Here is a 12,092-nt window from a genome sequence, read left to right on the forward strand (position 1 = left end):
TGGAACTCTGGAGTCTATTGAAGGCTTGCAACTTCCAGAGGAAGACTTGAATGGTAAATTAAGGTTAATTGCAGTCAATTTCAGCTCTTAGCACAGTAGCAGCCACCCATCCCCATCTTCCAGCCATTTGGCAGACAGCGGTGCATGTGTTCCTGCAGTGACTTACCCACAGCTTGTGGAAGCCAGGGTGGGCAAAAAGACCCTGTCTTCCAAATATTGGGTATCTGTGCTCTGATTGCTGATTGATGCTTCTGATCACAGAGGCGCAGACAAAGAGATAGGCATTCATTGTTGTTGCAACTGCCCCCATTGTTGCAAGCCCCTCCCCCTCCGGCTGAAGTAACTTCCAGGGGATTTAAAGGGTCAACACCCATTACCTCTCCCTTCATTTTTCTTTTTCCCTCTTTGGGACCAGATATTAAAGACTAGGACATTCAAAAACAACACATATAATGGGAAAATTAGTAAGTGACCTCCTTTGGAGGAGCCCCAGAAGGAGAGGCGAGAGAAAATATTTGAAGAAATAACACCTGAAAACTTCCCAAGTTTGATGAAAACCATGGCAGTAAACATCCAAGAAGCTCAATAAACTCCAAGTAAGAGGAACTCAAAGAGACCCACACTGAGACACATTATAATCAAACTTTTGGAAGACAAAGATAAGGACAAAGGGAAAATCTTGAAAGAAGCAAGAGAGAAATGACTTGTCACATATGACAGAGCCTCAATAAGATTGTTGGCAGATTTCTCATTGGGAACTTTAGAAGCCAGAAGGGAGTCTTGCAGGGTGAAATGAAAGGACATTAGCCAGTTACAAATCCATATGGAGAAATAAAGATCTCAGTGAAAGTAAATATATGGGCAATTATAAAAGCTAGTATTATAACAACTGTTTGTAACTTCACTTTTTTTTGCTACATTATTAAAGAGACAAATACATATTTTTTTAAGTTACTGGTCTAAAAGGTAGTATTATTATAACTTTGGTTTGTAATTCCAAATTTTGTTTTCTACATAATTTAAGAGACTAATACATTTAAAAGAATTATTAGTTTATGTTTTGGGGCATACAATGTACAAAGATGAAATCTCATGACATCAACAGCCACAAGGGATGGGGACAGAGTTGTAAAGGAACAGAGTTTTGGTGTGTTATTGAAGTTAAGCTGGTATAACTTCTAATTTGAGTGTTATAACTTCAGAATGTTAAATGCAATCCCCATGATAACCACAAAGAAAATAGCTGTAGAATGCATACAAAAGGAAATGAGAAAGAATTTCTAATATTTCACTACTGAAAAATCAACTAAACACAAAAGATGACAGTAATGCAGGAAATAAGGGACAAAAAAAGCTATAAGGCATAAAGAAAGCAAATAGTAAAATGACAAGTAAGTCCCTCCCTATCAGTACTTTATTTTAAATGTAAATGAAAATAAAGGTAAAATCTTTATTCTCATGGAGTGGCTGGGATGAACAAAGTCATGTGAAAATACCTACCTGAGTGACTAAATAGACGTTTCTCTCTCTGTTCCTTTTTGCTTTTTCTGCTTGTATTGTTTCCCTGTTTATTGCAAGCACACCTTAATTGTAAGCTGTCTCAAACACTTCCTGAAAGGAGATGGGCTTTAAAATAGGTTTCTTTATATTATTATGCCTGTTCATGCCTCACCACCTTATTTGTCCAACTGAAGGGCATTGCATCCCCTGGTTCTCCCCCTCTTTTTCCCTCCTCCAGAAGGCACACAACTTGGCAAGATTCTCACAGTGAGAGAGTGTGAAAACTTCCATATGTGGGTGGTAAAGGTGGATTCTGAATACAGTTTAAATGTAAATAGATTTTAATTTCCACTCTTTTTCACAATGGATGATTAACATTGATCTAGCTTTCATTTCACTGACCTTTCCTTCTATAGTATTCAATCTGTTTGTAAGCCTACCCACTAATATTTTCATTTCAGATATAGTATTTAAAGTTCTAGTATGCCATTTTTAATTGCTTCCATTTATTTGCTGATCCTTATCTGTTCATTCATTTTGACCAAGTTGTCCATTAAATTCTCAAACATTTTCATAATAGCTGTTTTAAAGTCCTTGTTTACCATAACCAACATCTGAGTTATACCGGGGTCCATTTCTCATCACTATGTGTCACATATTCCTGTTTCTTTGCATGTCTAATAACGTTTTAACAATATATGTCTGACATTATGGATGACATGTTGTAGAGACTCTGGATTTTGTTATTTTCCTCTGTAGAGTGCTGGTTTTTGTTTGAACAGTTAGTTAACTGGTCTGGACCCAAATTCCAAACCCTTTTTCTCCTGCAGGGAACATCAACTGAAATAACTAATTTTTATAGCCTCTTAGATGTTGGTATTTCCTGGGGAAACTGAAATCTTTCCTATGCATGGACAGTTAAGTTGTCATCCAAGGTTTTGGTCAGAATTTTTTTTTTTTTTTTTTTTTTGGCTATATTGGGTCTTTGTTGCTGCACATGGGCTTTTTCTAGTTGTGGCAAGTGGGGGCTACTCTTTGTTGTGGTGCACGGGCTTCTCATTGCAGTGGCTTCTCTTGTTGTGAAGCATGGGCTCTAGGTGCGCAGGCTTCAGTAGTTTCAGCATGCGGGCTCAGTAGTTGCGGCACGCGGGCCCTAGAGCACGCAGGCTTCAGTAGTTGTGATGCGTGGTCTCAGTAGTTGTGGCACACAGGCTTAGTTGCTCTGCAGCACGTGGGATCTTCCCAGACCAGGGATCAAACCCGTGTGCCCTGCATTGGCAGGTGGATTCTTAACCACTGTGCCACCAGGGAAGTCCCTTGGTCAGAGTCTCTATGCCAACTTTGGGATACCCCATTTTGTGTATCCCTCTTTCTGGGATTTCTCTATTACTTTTCAGCCTCCTTTACATCTAACAACTCTACCTTCTGACTCCTCAAGTCTTTCGATGTGAATTCTAGCCACCTAGCTCTGTGTGAATTGAGAGATAACCTCAAATGAAAAGCTGTATAAATGTGAATTTTACCCAATACCTTCCCTCCTTTCAAGGACTGGTCTGTTTTTGTCCCTCTCCTTTGCCTTCAGATAATTTTATTTAACTTTTTCTTTAAATTTCATCCAGAGCTTATGACTATTATCTATGGGAGTATTAGTCTGGTATACTCTACTCAGCTGTGACCCAAAATAGATTCTAATTCTGCACTAATTTAACTTAATTATCCTCCTTCACCACCTTCTTTTTTTCTTCTAGGAAGAATGGAAATCAATAGAAAATTTCCAACATTGATATGGATTTTATTTCCTGTATGGATCATGTATGGTATATACTATTTCAGGTAACTATAAACCATTGGTGAATAGTAATGGCTTCCTTATTCTTTTTCTGAATGGTGTCTTTTGAAGAGCCGAAGTTTTTCTAATTTTGATGAAGTATAGTTTACCATTTCTTCAGCTGTTGTTTTCTGTCACCTAAGAGACATTTATCTACCCCCAAGTTACAAAGATCTTCTCCTATGTTTTTCTCTAAAAGCCTGTGGCTTTAGCTTTTATGCTTAGATCTGTAATTCATTTTGAATTAAGTTTTTGTATGGTGTGAAATACACACGACAACATGGGTGAGCTGCAGAACTTTGGAGTGAAAAAAGCCAAATGCAAAGAGTGCATCAGTACAATTCTATCTATATGAAGTTTTACAGCAGGACTAACTCAGCTATGGTAGTAGAAATCAGAAAACTGGTTTCCTGGGTAGGGGAAGGTAGTGACTCCAAGGGGCACAAGAAAAGTTACTGGGATCATGGAGATGTTGATACTGTAAAGTGGTTTTTACATACACATGTACATTTGTTACAAATCCAATGAACTGTACACTTAAATTGCATGTGTTTTACTTTATGTAAATTATACTTCAGTTAAAAATGTATTATGAAGCTTTAAAAAAATCCCCAAGGAAAGAAACTTAAGTTATCTTATTTTTTTTTCTAATTGGACAAAATCTAGTCCCCTGGTAATGACAAAGAGAAGCTACTGGCATATGAATTGTTAAGGCTACAAGTGTCTAATTTTTTCATCATCAAAAGAGAATCTGGGGCTTCCCTGGTGGCGCAGTGGTTGAGAGTCCGCCTGCCGATACAGGGGACACGGGTTCGTGCCCTGGTCCGGGAAGATCCCACATGCCGCGGAGCGGCTGGGCCCGTGAGCCATGGTCGCTGAGCCTGCGCGTCTGGAGCCTGTGCTCCGCAACGGGAGAGGCCACAGCGGTGAGAGGACCGAGTACCGAACAAATACTAGGTTATCTGATTCACGATTTTTCAAAGGTCTCAAAATGTCCTGCTTGAAAACCGTCTACCCTCTTAGGATTCTCTACATGAATTCCCAACCCATTATACCATAAATGTTAAATCTCCAAGAAGAAGCTGTATAAAATTACTATGTGATCTTTGTAAAACGAAAGGTAAGAGTTTGTCCTTAAGTTCAACCATCAAGCCATATCTAATTCCTTTCTGCACACAGAGAATTTCATATTCCATAAATTACGTATCACAAAGGAGTTCTGTAAACTTGATGGCTCAAATTCCAAGGCCAATGCACAAATAATCTAAAAATTATAGTTTAGCCTCCAGCCAGTGGTCTGAATTCAATTTTGTATTCAAATACTTTTGAGAAGGGGCACATATTTTATGCTGTTAGCAGTCCTATCACCTTTCTTAGAATGATCTTCATAATATTGTTTAATTAAAAATAATAACTTCCTTCATAACTATACAACTCTTTAGAGTCCAAGTAAGTATTTTCATAATGATCTCTTTCTCTGACACCCACCCTGTGAGCTAGGGTGGCTTGGAAGTGGCATTTATACTTTTCTTTTCTGTAGGAAAAGCTCTTTGTGCTTTAGAAAAAGACAAATAAAGGTTGTAAGAGCTCTTGTATCAGGTCAGCTTATGCCAGCTAATGTCCTAAGTCTTGGGGCAGCTAGCTCAAATAAACAGTGTTTCTACTGACTTAACTCTATTTTCATATAGACAGATATCCAAGGAGCAGAGGTGCCTTACATCCCAGCCAATATCTATTACCTCATCTAGTTTAAGTCATGGAGAGGTAGGATTCAACACAGCATACTCGGTGTACATTGTGCTTTATTTAATCTAGTTTTATCTGTTTTTTTTATCGTTCCAGGAAAGAATGAGATACCAAAGGAAAATAATTCAATTGTTATTAATCTTATTGTTTCTGTGGGCCTTGCATAGAGCGTATCATTTCAGGTAACTTTAAAAAATTAATGATATTTTATTCTGGTGTTGGTAAGGATCTGGCATGTCAGAAAGGTGATAGGTTTTCCCCCTGAATGGATCAGCATCTAAATATATTGATCCTAATACACCCAATTATATCCAAATAATATCCAAGTATGTCAGCATAAACATAGCCTTGGCATACAAGCTCTTTGTTTCTAATGTAATCAGAGCTAAATGTCAATTTTATAGGCCCCTGTGTGTGAGGAGAAGCAATGTTAAGCCACCAGACAGTTTCCATGTAATTATGGCAGTGTAACGTTAGTACGTGTTATAGAGAAACTGCCGTTTTTAAATACGTGGCATTTTTTAAAAAAAGAAATATCCCTAATATTGTTGACTTCAGACACTAAGTGTGGTATTTGCCCTCCCCATATTTGAGCAAGAAGAAAGTCTTCATTGGCAATTAGCAAATTTCACTGGGGTTTTTCTTGTTGGTTGGTTGGATTTTTTGGCCTCGCCATGCAGCTTGCAGGATCTTAGTTCCCCTACCAGGGATTGAACCCAGGCCCTCTGCAGTGAAAGTGCTGAGTCTTAACCACTGGACCACCAGGGAGTTCCCCCAAACTTTATTGTTTAAATGTTATTAAGTAAGTTTATCTGTCATTTGTATCTCAAATAATTACTTTATTTTTTCAGATATAGCATATGAGGTCATAACTACAGTGATTTTTATCATGTTTATTACTGTATCTCTATAACCAGCAATGTATTTGGCACATAGTGTATGTCTTAGTCTATTCAAGCTGCTATAACAAAATACCATAGACTGGTTGGCTTATGAACAACAGAAATTTCTCACAGTTCTGGAGGATGGGAAGTCCAAGATCAAGGCACCAGCAGATGTGGTGTATGCTGAGGACCTACTTTCTAGTTCATACACAGCCATCTTTTCAATGTGTCCTTCCATGGCAGAAGAATCTCTGCCATAGGAATCTCTTTCCTAACAGCACCAATCCCATTCATGAGGGCTCCATCCTCATGACCTACTCACCTCCCAAAGGCCCCACCTCCTAATACCATCACACTGGGGGTTGGAACTTCAACATATAAATTTGAGAGGGACACAAATATTTCATGCATTAACATTATATGTTCATTAAATGTTTGGTAATATTAAGTAGTAAAATTAGGTAATAAAATTAATGGATTTATAGGGGTATAACTCTAGTCATCTTAAATGTGGAAGTCCATTATTTTAAAATTAATACAATGCTTTTCATTTATCCTAAGCACAAAGAAATTACAAAGGATATATCAGTGCTGGTAAGTCTTTATCTACAGATATGCTATGACCTCTTCTTTGAAGATGACATCAGTTGGAGGGCAATGGACTACATGCAAGTCCTTGGTTCCGAGGGACAGGATAAACCAAAGCAATTGTACAAATAGGCATTGGAGATATTTGTTTAAGGTCAGAGTACTAGGAGTCAAAGAAAGAGCAGACTGGCAGAGCGCCACCTCTGATTAGAGGAATGAGACCTGGATAGAGGAAATGTGTTACAGAAGCCAGAACCCTGCCTCCAGGAACCTTGGGTCCTTTAAAGGACCCAAGCTTTAAAGCTCTGGGAAAACATGCAGGAGCCCAGTGTTGGCTAACAGACTCTCAGGTATTAACCACATACCACCTACAAAATCATGCCATCAGAATGTGTACAGAGAGGAAATTCCCCAAAGATTGTCCAAGATTCAATATCATAAGATGTTCTTCAACTTCTCCCTACAGTCATGGGAACAAACATAGTGAAGTGAAAGCAACTTTCCTTTCTGTTGCTCGTTGTGTCCAGGGACTTGTCTCTCTGAGGGTTCCATGATTTTTAACACCCCCACTAAGACCAAGACTCCATACTTGGGTGAGCGGTGCTCTGCATGAAAGTAATAAAGAAGGTTTTCATGTACCAGGCAGAGTATGTTTCCCCTATATACAGCCATGGCTAGCAGGGCACTGGAACTTTCAACCACCTGAAAAAAGCAGGAAAATCCTAGGCAAAGGTGGGAACATTCAAGGAAAGTCTGCTACAGCAGACACTGATAGAAAGAATGGATTAAAATGTTTTCTGCCAAAATGTATTTAATGCAATACAACCTAACAATCATTCTCTCTATTATTAATGTTAGTTCTCCTTAGCATCAGGATTCTATAGCCCTAGCATAGTAATACTCATCATCCAAGGCATCACTATCAGTGGAAGCTGGTGCCTGGTAGAATGTCATGTCTCAGCCACACTCTGCCATAGCAGTTACTCCCATCTGTGTACATAGGCACAAAGACAGTCTCATGACATACGACTCAGCTCCATAGCTGCCTCATTCCCTTGTTAACTCAGCCCAGGATCAGCTCTCTAAGGGTGTCCTAGCCAGGGTGCTATTAGAGTATTTAGGAAAGAGGAAGAGTAAGGACTCAGGCATGACTGCTTGTCTTTTCACCTACTGTGCAACTATGGACAAGATAATAAAAGCTCTCTGTGCCTCAGTTTATCTCATAGTGGTGGATTAAATTTGATAATATAAGTATTCAATAAGTATTAGCGATTAGGAATCGAAGCTCATCTGGCAGATTAGGGAATTCTCCCCTTAGGAAGTGATATTTAAATGAGACCTAAAGGCTATGTGGGAATTAGCTGGTACAGCTGATACTACAACTGAGTATTCAGCCAGCCATTTCATAAAGTTAGCTGCTTCTGGATCATGAGTCACATGGTAAAACCAGTGAACCCCATGGACATGAGCCTACTGTAGCACTTACTTGACAATAAAATCTATCTCCCCATCAGAGGCAATGGATAAAGCTTTCTATTAGTCCACAAGTGGTGGTGCTGACAAAAGCACTGTGGGAGGACTTCCCTCGTGGCGCAGTGGTTAAGAATCCACCTGCCAATGCAGGGGACACAGGTTCGAGCCCTTGTCCGGGAAGATCCCACATGTCGCAGAGCAACGAAGCCCGTGCGCCAAAACTACTGAGGCTGTGCTCTAGAGCCCGCAAGCCACAACTACTGAAGCCCGCATGCCTAGAGCCTGTGCTCCGCAACAAGAGAAGCCACTGCAATGAGAAGCCCGTGCACCAAAACAAAGACCCAAGGCAGCCAAAAATAAATAAATAAATTTTAAAAAAGAAGCACTGTGGGGAAGAAAGGCAATCTGTATTCAGAATATATTTGTTTGAGGACAAATTTCTTTCCCTTCCCTGATGGAAAAGATCCAAGGTAACCAATAAGCCACTGGTGGCCAGCTGGTCCCTCAGAAGAAAGGCGCCATATGAAGTACTCTGGGTGGCCTCTGCTGTTGGATGGCTGGGCATTTAGCAGTGGAGCAGAGGCCAGGTCATCAGTGATGAAAGTGATACCAAGCAGGGCCCTGTGGGCCTCCTGGACACAAAAGCCTTTCTGTGTCCCCCATTTCTTTGATTACAGGAAATAGGCTTCATTCCAATGGGCAGATTCAAGCAGTTGTTAATTAGGGAAGAGAGGGGATGCAAGACAAGGGAGAAACACACAGTCAAGAGAAACAATATTGCAGCCTTTGGGCAAGGTCCTGGTTCCCCATCAAAGGATACACACAGTATCTTTGAGCTGTTTTGCAGATACAGAAACCCCACTAGGTGGAAGGAGTTAATGGTTAACGATGGTATGCTGCCCACAAGCATGTAGACCCCAGACCAGTTGGAACCTGAAAGTTGATGTTGCTGACTCCTACTTACCTCACCACCAACCAATCAGAAGAATGTCCACGAGCTGATCACACCCTCTTTGAACAATTACCATAAAACTCCTCACTACTCTCTCCAAGTGGGGACACACAGTTTTTTGTTTTTGTTTTTTTCTTGGTGTCAGAAGTGGGATTCAAAGACACACAGTTTTGAGGGCATTAGCCTGCTGTGGCTCCCTTTGCCTGGCAAAGCAATAAAGCTATTCTTTTCTACTTCACCCAAAACTCTGTCTCTGAGATTTAATTCAGTGTCAGGGTGCAGAGGCCAGATTGGGCTTCAAATGGAAGTCTGTTTTACTAAGCCCGTGGAGAGCCTCCATCCCTGCCACTAAAGCCATTTCGTACACGGGCCCCTCCAGCAAGCACTGGGGTGACTACAGAAAGAGGCTGACCAACATCACAGAACAAATGATCTTCTCTATTTGATTACTGTGAACCTCCTCTACTGAGAGCACTCTTTGGGGAGCATTTTCATGGGATACACATAATCCTTACACTCTGTGCCTATTTCAGCCCCTACAGGACCTCCGACCTTCTTACCAATGTTCCAATCTGCCAAGGTCCAGTCTCCTAGAAATGACTTCCATTTGATAATGGATTGTAGCTGCATATAGCTAAGCTTTTAGTTTGTTGGATCAGATAACATTAAGTTCATGGTGGGTAGGAAAGGTCATAACGCAAATTTAGAATCCCGTGTGTCCAGCATTCATCTGCTACCTGAGCTATGCAAAATGTTCCATCCAGTGTATTTTCCACATGAATCTGCTAAGGGGCACAGAAGCTTCCTCTGCAGATTCTACCTTATAGAGAGCCTTCTCTCGCCCTGGGCATCACTCAGAATTGTCAGGGTTACCAATTTCTCAATAAATAGGTCAGAGCAGTGCACTCAAATACAATATATGTTTCCTCCAATATCCAAACAGTCCCACTGAGCTTGATGCCCCTGGTTTGGTGGTAAGTGGTGCAATGAGCAGGAACTTGTTTAGAGCAGATACACCCTGCATGCTTCTCAGAAACATCAGTGGTGTGGCAAGCCACTGAACTTTGATGGGGTTTTTCTTCCACCTTCTGGTATACATTTGTATTAGCATGACCTCTGGGATTCTTGCTCTTTTCTGCTCAAAATATTCAGCATGATGCTAACAATGATATCCTGTGAGTTGCCCAGGTGACCAAGGACCCTGTGGATTATGTTATGACAATGCAGGAGAATTCACATAGCTCTAAGGTTTATCGATGTCTCTGCCAGGTAAAAGCAAGCTGCTTTTGATAATCCATATAACTGATATAAGGAAAAACATCTGTCAGCTACAGACCAAATACCAGGGACCATGTTCATTCGCTCCAGGAAAAAGATGCAACACCTGGAAAAGTAGCTGTAATTGGAGTCACCACGTAACTAACTTTATAATGATCCACAGGCATTCTCCAAATTCATCTGGCTTTTATACTGGCCAGACAAGCAAGTTAAACAAGGATGTGATAAGGATGAACAGCCTGTAATGTTCAAGTCCTTAATCGTTGCACTAATCTTTACAGACTCCACCTGATTTATTATTTAGTAGGAGAGCCTTTTACGTTGGCTCCCATTTGACCCTGCTCACCACAGTAGCCCTTACACCATGGGTCAGAGACTGATGTAAATATTCTACCAGTTGCTAAATATCAGTATTTCAACCGTGAATTTGATAGGGACACACAATTAGATTTTGAGCCTTATCCTCAGCTCCTGATCCATATCCTCATGAGGAACACTTACACGTACACATGCGCACACACAAAAATGACACCGTAAGACTGATCTTATTCTGTGCCCATGCCTTGAACTGAGAGTTTAAATTTCTAGACTTATTATTTTATTTCTCTAAGCTCTCATCCCACAGACCTTGTCCTCATTATAACCATGAGGGCTAGTACAGCAGCTACATAATGTCTTCCCTTTTTTTTTTTTTTTTTTGCGGTACGCGGGCCTCTCACTGTTGTGGCCTCTCCCATTGCAGAGCACAGGCTCAGCAGCCATGGCTCGCGGGCCCAGCCGCTCCACGGCATGTGGGATCTTCCCGGACCGGGGCACGAACCCGTGTCCCCTGCATCGGCAGGCACACTCTCAAGCACTGTGCCACCAGGGAAGCCCATCTTCCCTTTGATTGACACTTCCTACCAAGCAATAATAGGTTATAATTTAAATAATTGTGATGCCACTATATACCACAGATTTCTAGTAACACACAAGTAGAACAGGGTTTTGATAGGGACAGAGTAAAGGGACAAAGTAGATAATTAAATACTTATTCCCACTAGGGGATTGTAAGTAAAGAAAAAGTATGGGAGAACCATGTAAGTTAATGATCACTCCAGAAAGCAGGTTTGCTTAACCACAAAACCAAGCAGGCTTGCTTAGCAACAAAACCATTCAAGAGAAGCATGAGACATGCCCCAAATCAATAAAACAATGGTGGCATGAGACCCACATCTTGCCCAGTGAGCTCAGTAAGTTAATGACCCATAGGACATGCTCTCTGCACACATAAAAAACAATAATTTGTGGAAAGGTGACATTTCAAAGTGAAAGACCCTCATTGTACTGAGACGTGAAATAATTTTTCCATAGTGCCCTGACAGTCCTAGCTTGACCACGCAGGGACAAGAAAACTCCCCTGCCCAACCTGGAGAAGGAGCTGATGATGGAAGTGTGATGTCTACTCAAGAATGAGGAAGTGGTCTTTTCCCCCTCCCCCCTTTTGTTTTGACTATAAAACTGTAGCCCACTAAGTTCTCGGGGCATGGCACCCTCTCACCTGCCCGCTTGTAAGCCTCACATGTGTCTTATTCTAATAAAACACTTCTTATCTATCACTTTGCCTCTCACTGAATTCTTTCTGCACTGAGACATAAAGAACCAGAGCTCCTTGGAGCCCCCTGAAACGCCACCTAGTGGTTTCAGTTTCATGGTAGTCAAACTTAAATAGGTGAGCAACCCAATACCAGAATCCCATTTTGAGAGACAATTGCTTAGGGTCTTTGGCAGATAGCTTGCAAAATTGACATTATTATCCCCTCTCTGTATCCATGGCCTTTTTGCATTGCCCTAGCTAATGTAC

The 12,092-nt window shown here is 40.9% G+C and overlaps 1 long non-coding RNA gene across 1 annotated transcript; it reads left to right on the top strand.

The window, feature by feature from the left end:
* Positions 1–3,251: 3,251 nt before the first annotated feature.
* LOC132426527 (uncharacterized) lies at positions 3,252–11,663 on the top strand. The gene is made up of 4 exons (XR_009519720.1): positions 3,252–3,333; positions 5,171–5,256; positions 6,520–6,552; positions 11,603–11,663. It is a non-coding gene; the product is annotated as an uncharacterized lncRNA (long non-coding RNA).
* Positions 11,664–12,092: the final 429 nt, after the last annotated feature.

Source organism: Delphinus delphis, chromosome 6, assembly GCF_949987515.2.
Source record: "Delphinus delphis chromosome 6, mDelDel1.2, whole genome shotgun sequence".
NCBI classification, from domain to species: domain Eukaryota; kingdom Metazoa; phylum Chordata; class Mammalia; order Artiodactyla; family Delphinidae; genus Delphinus; species Delphinus delphis.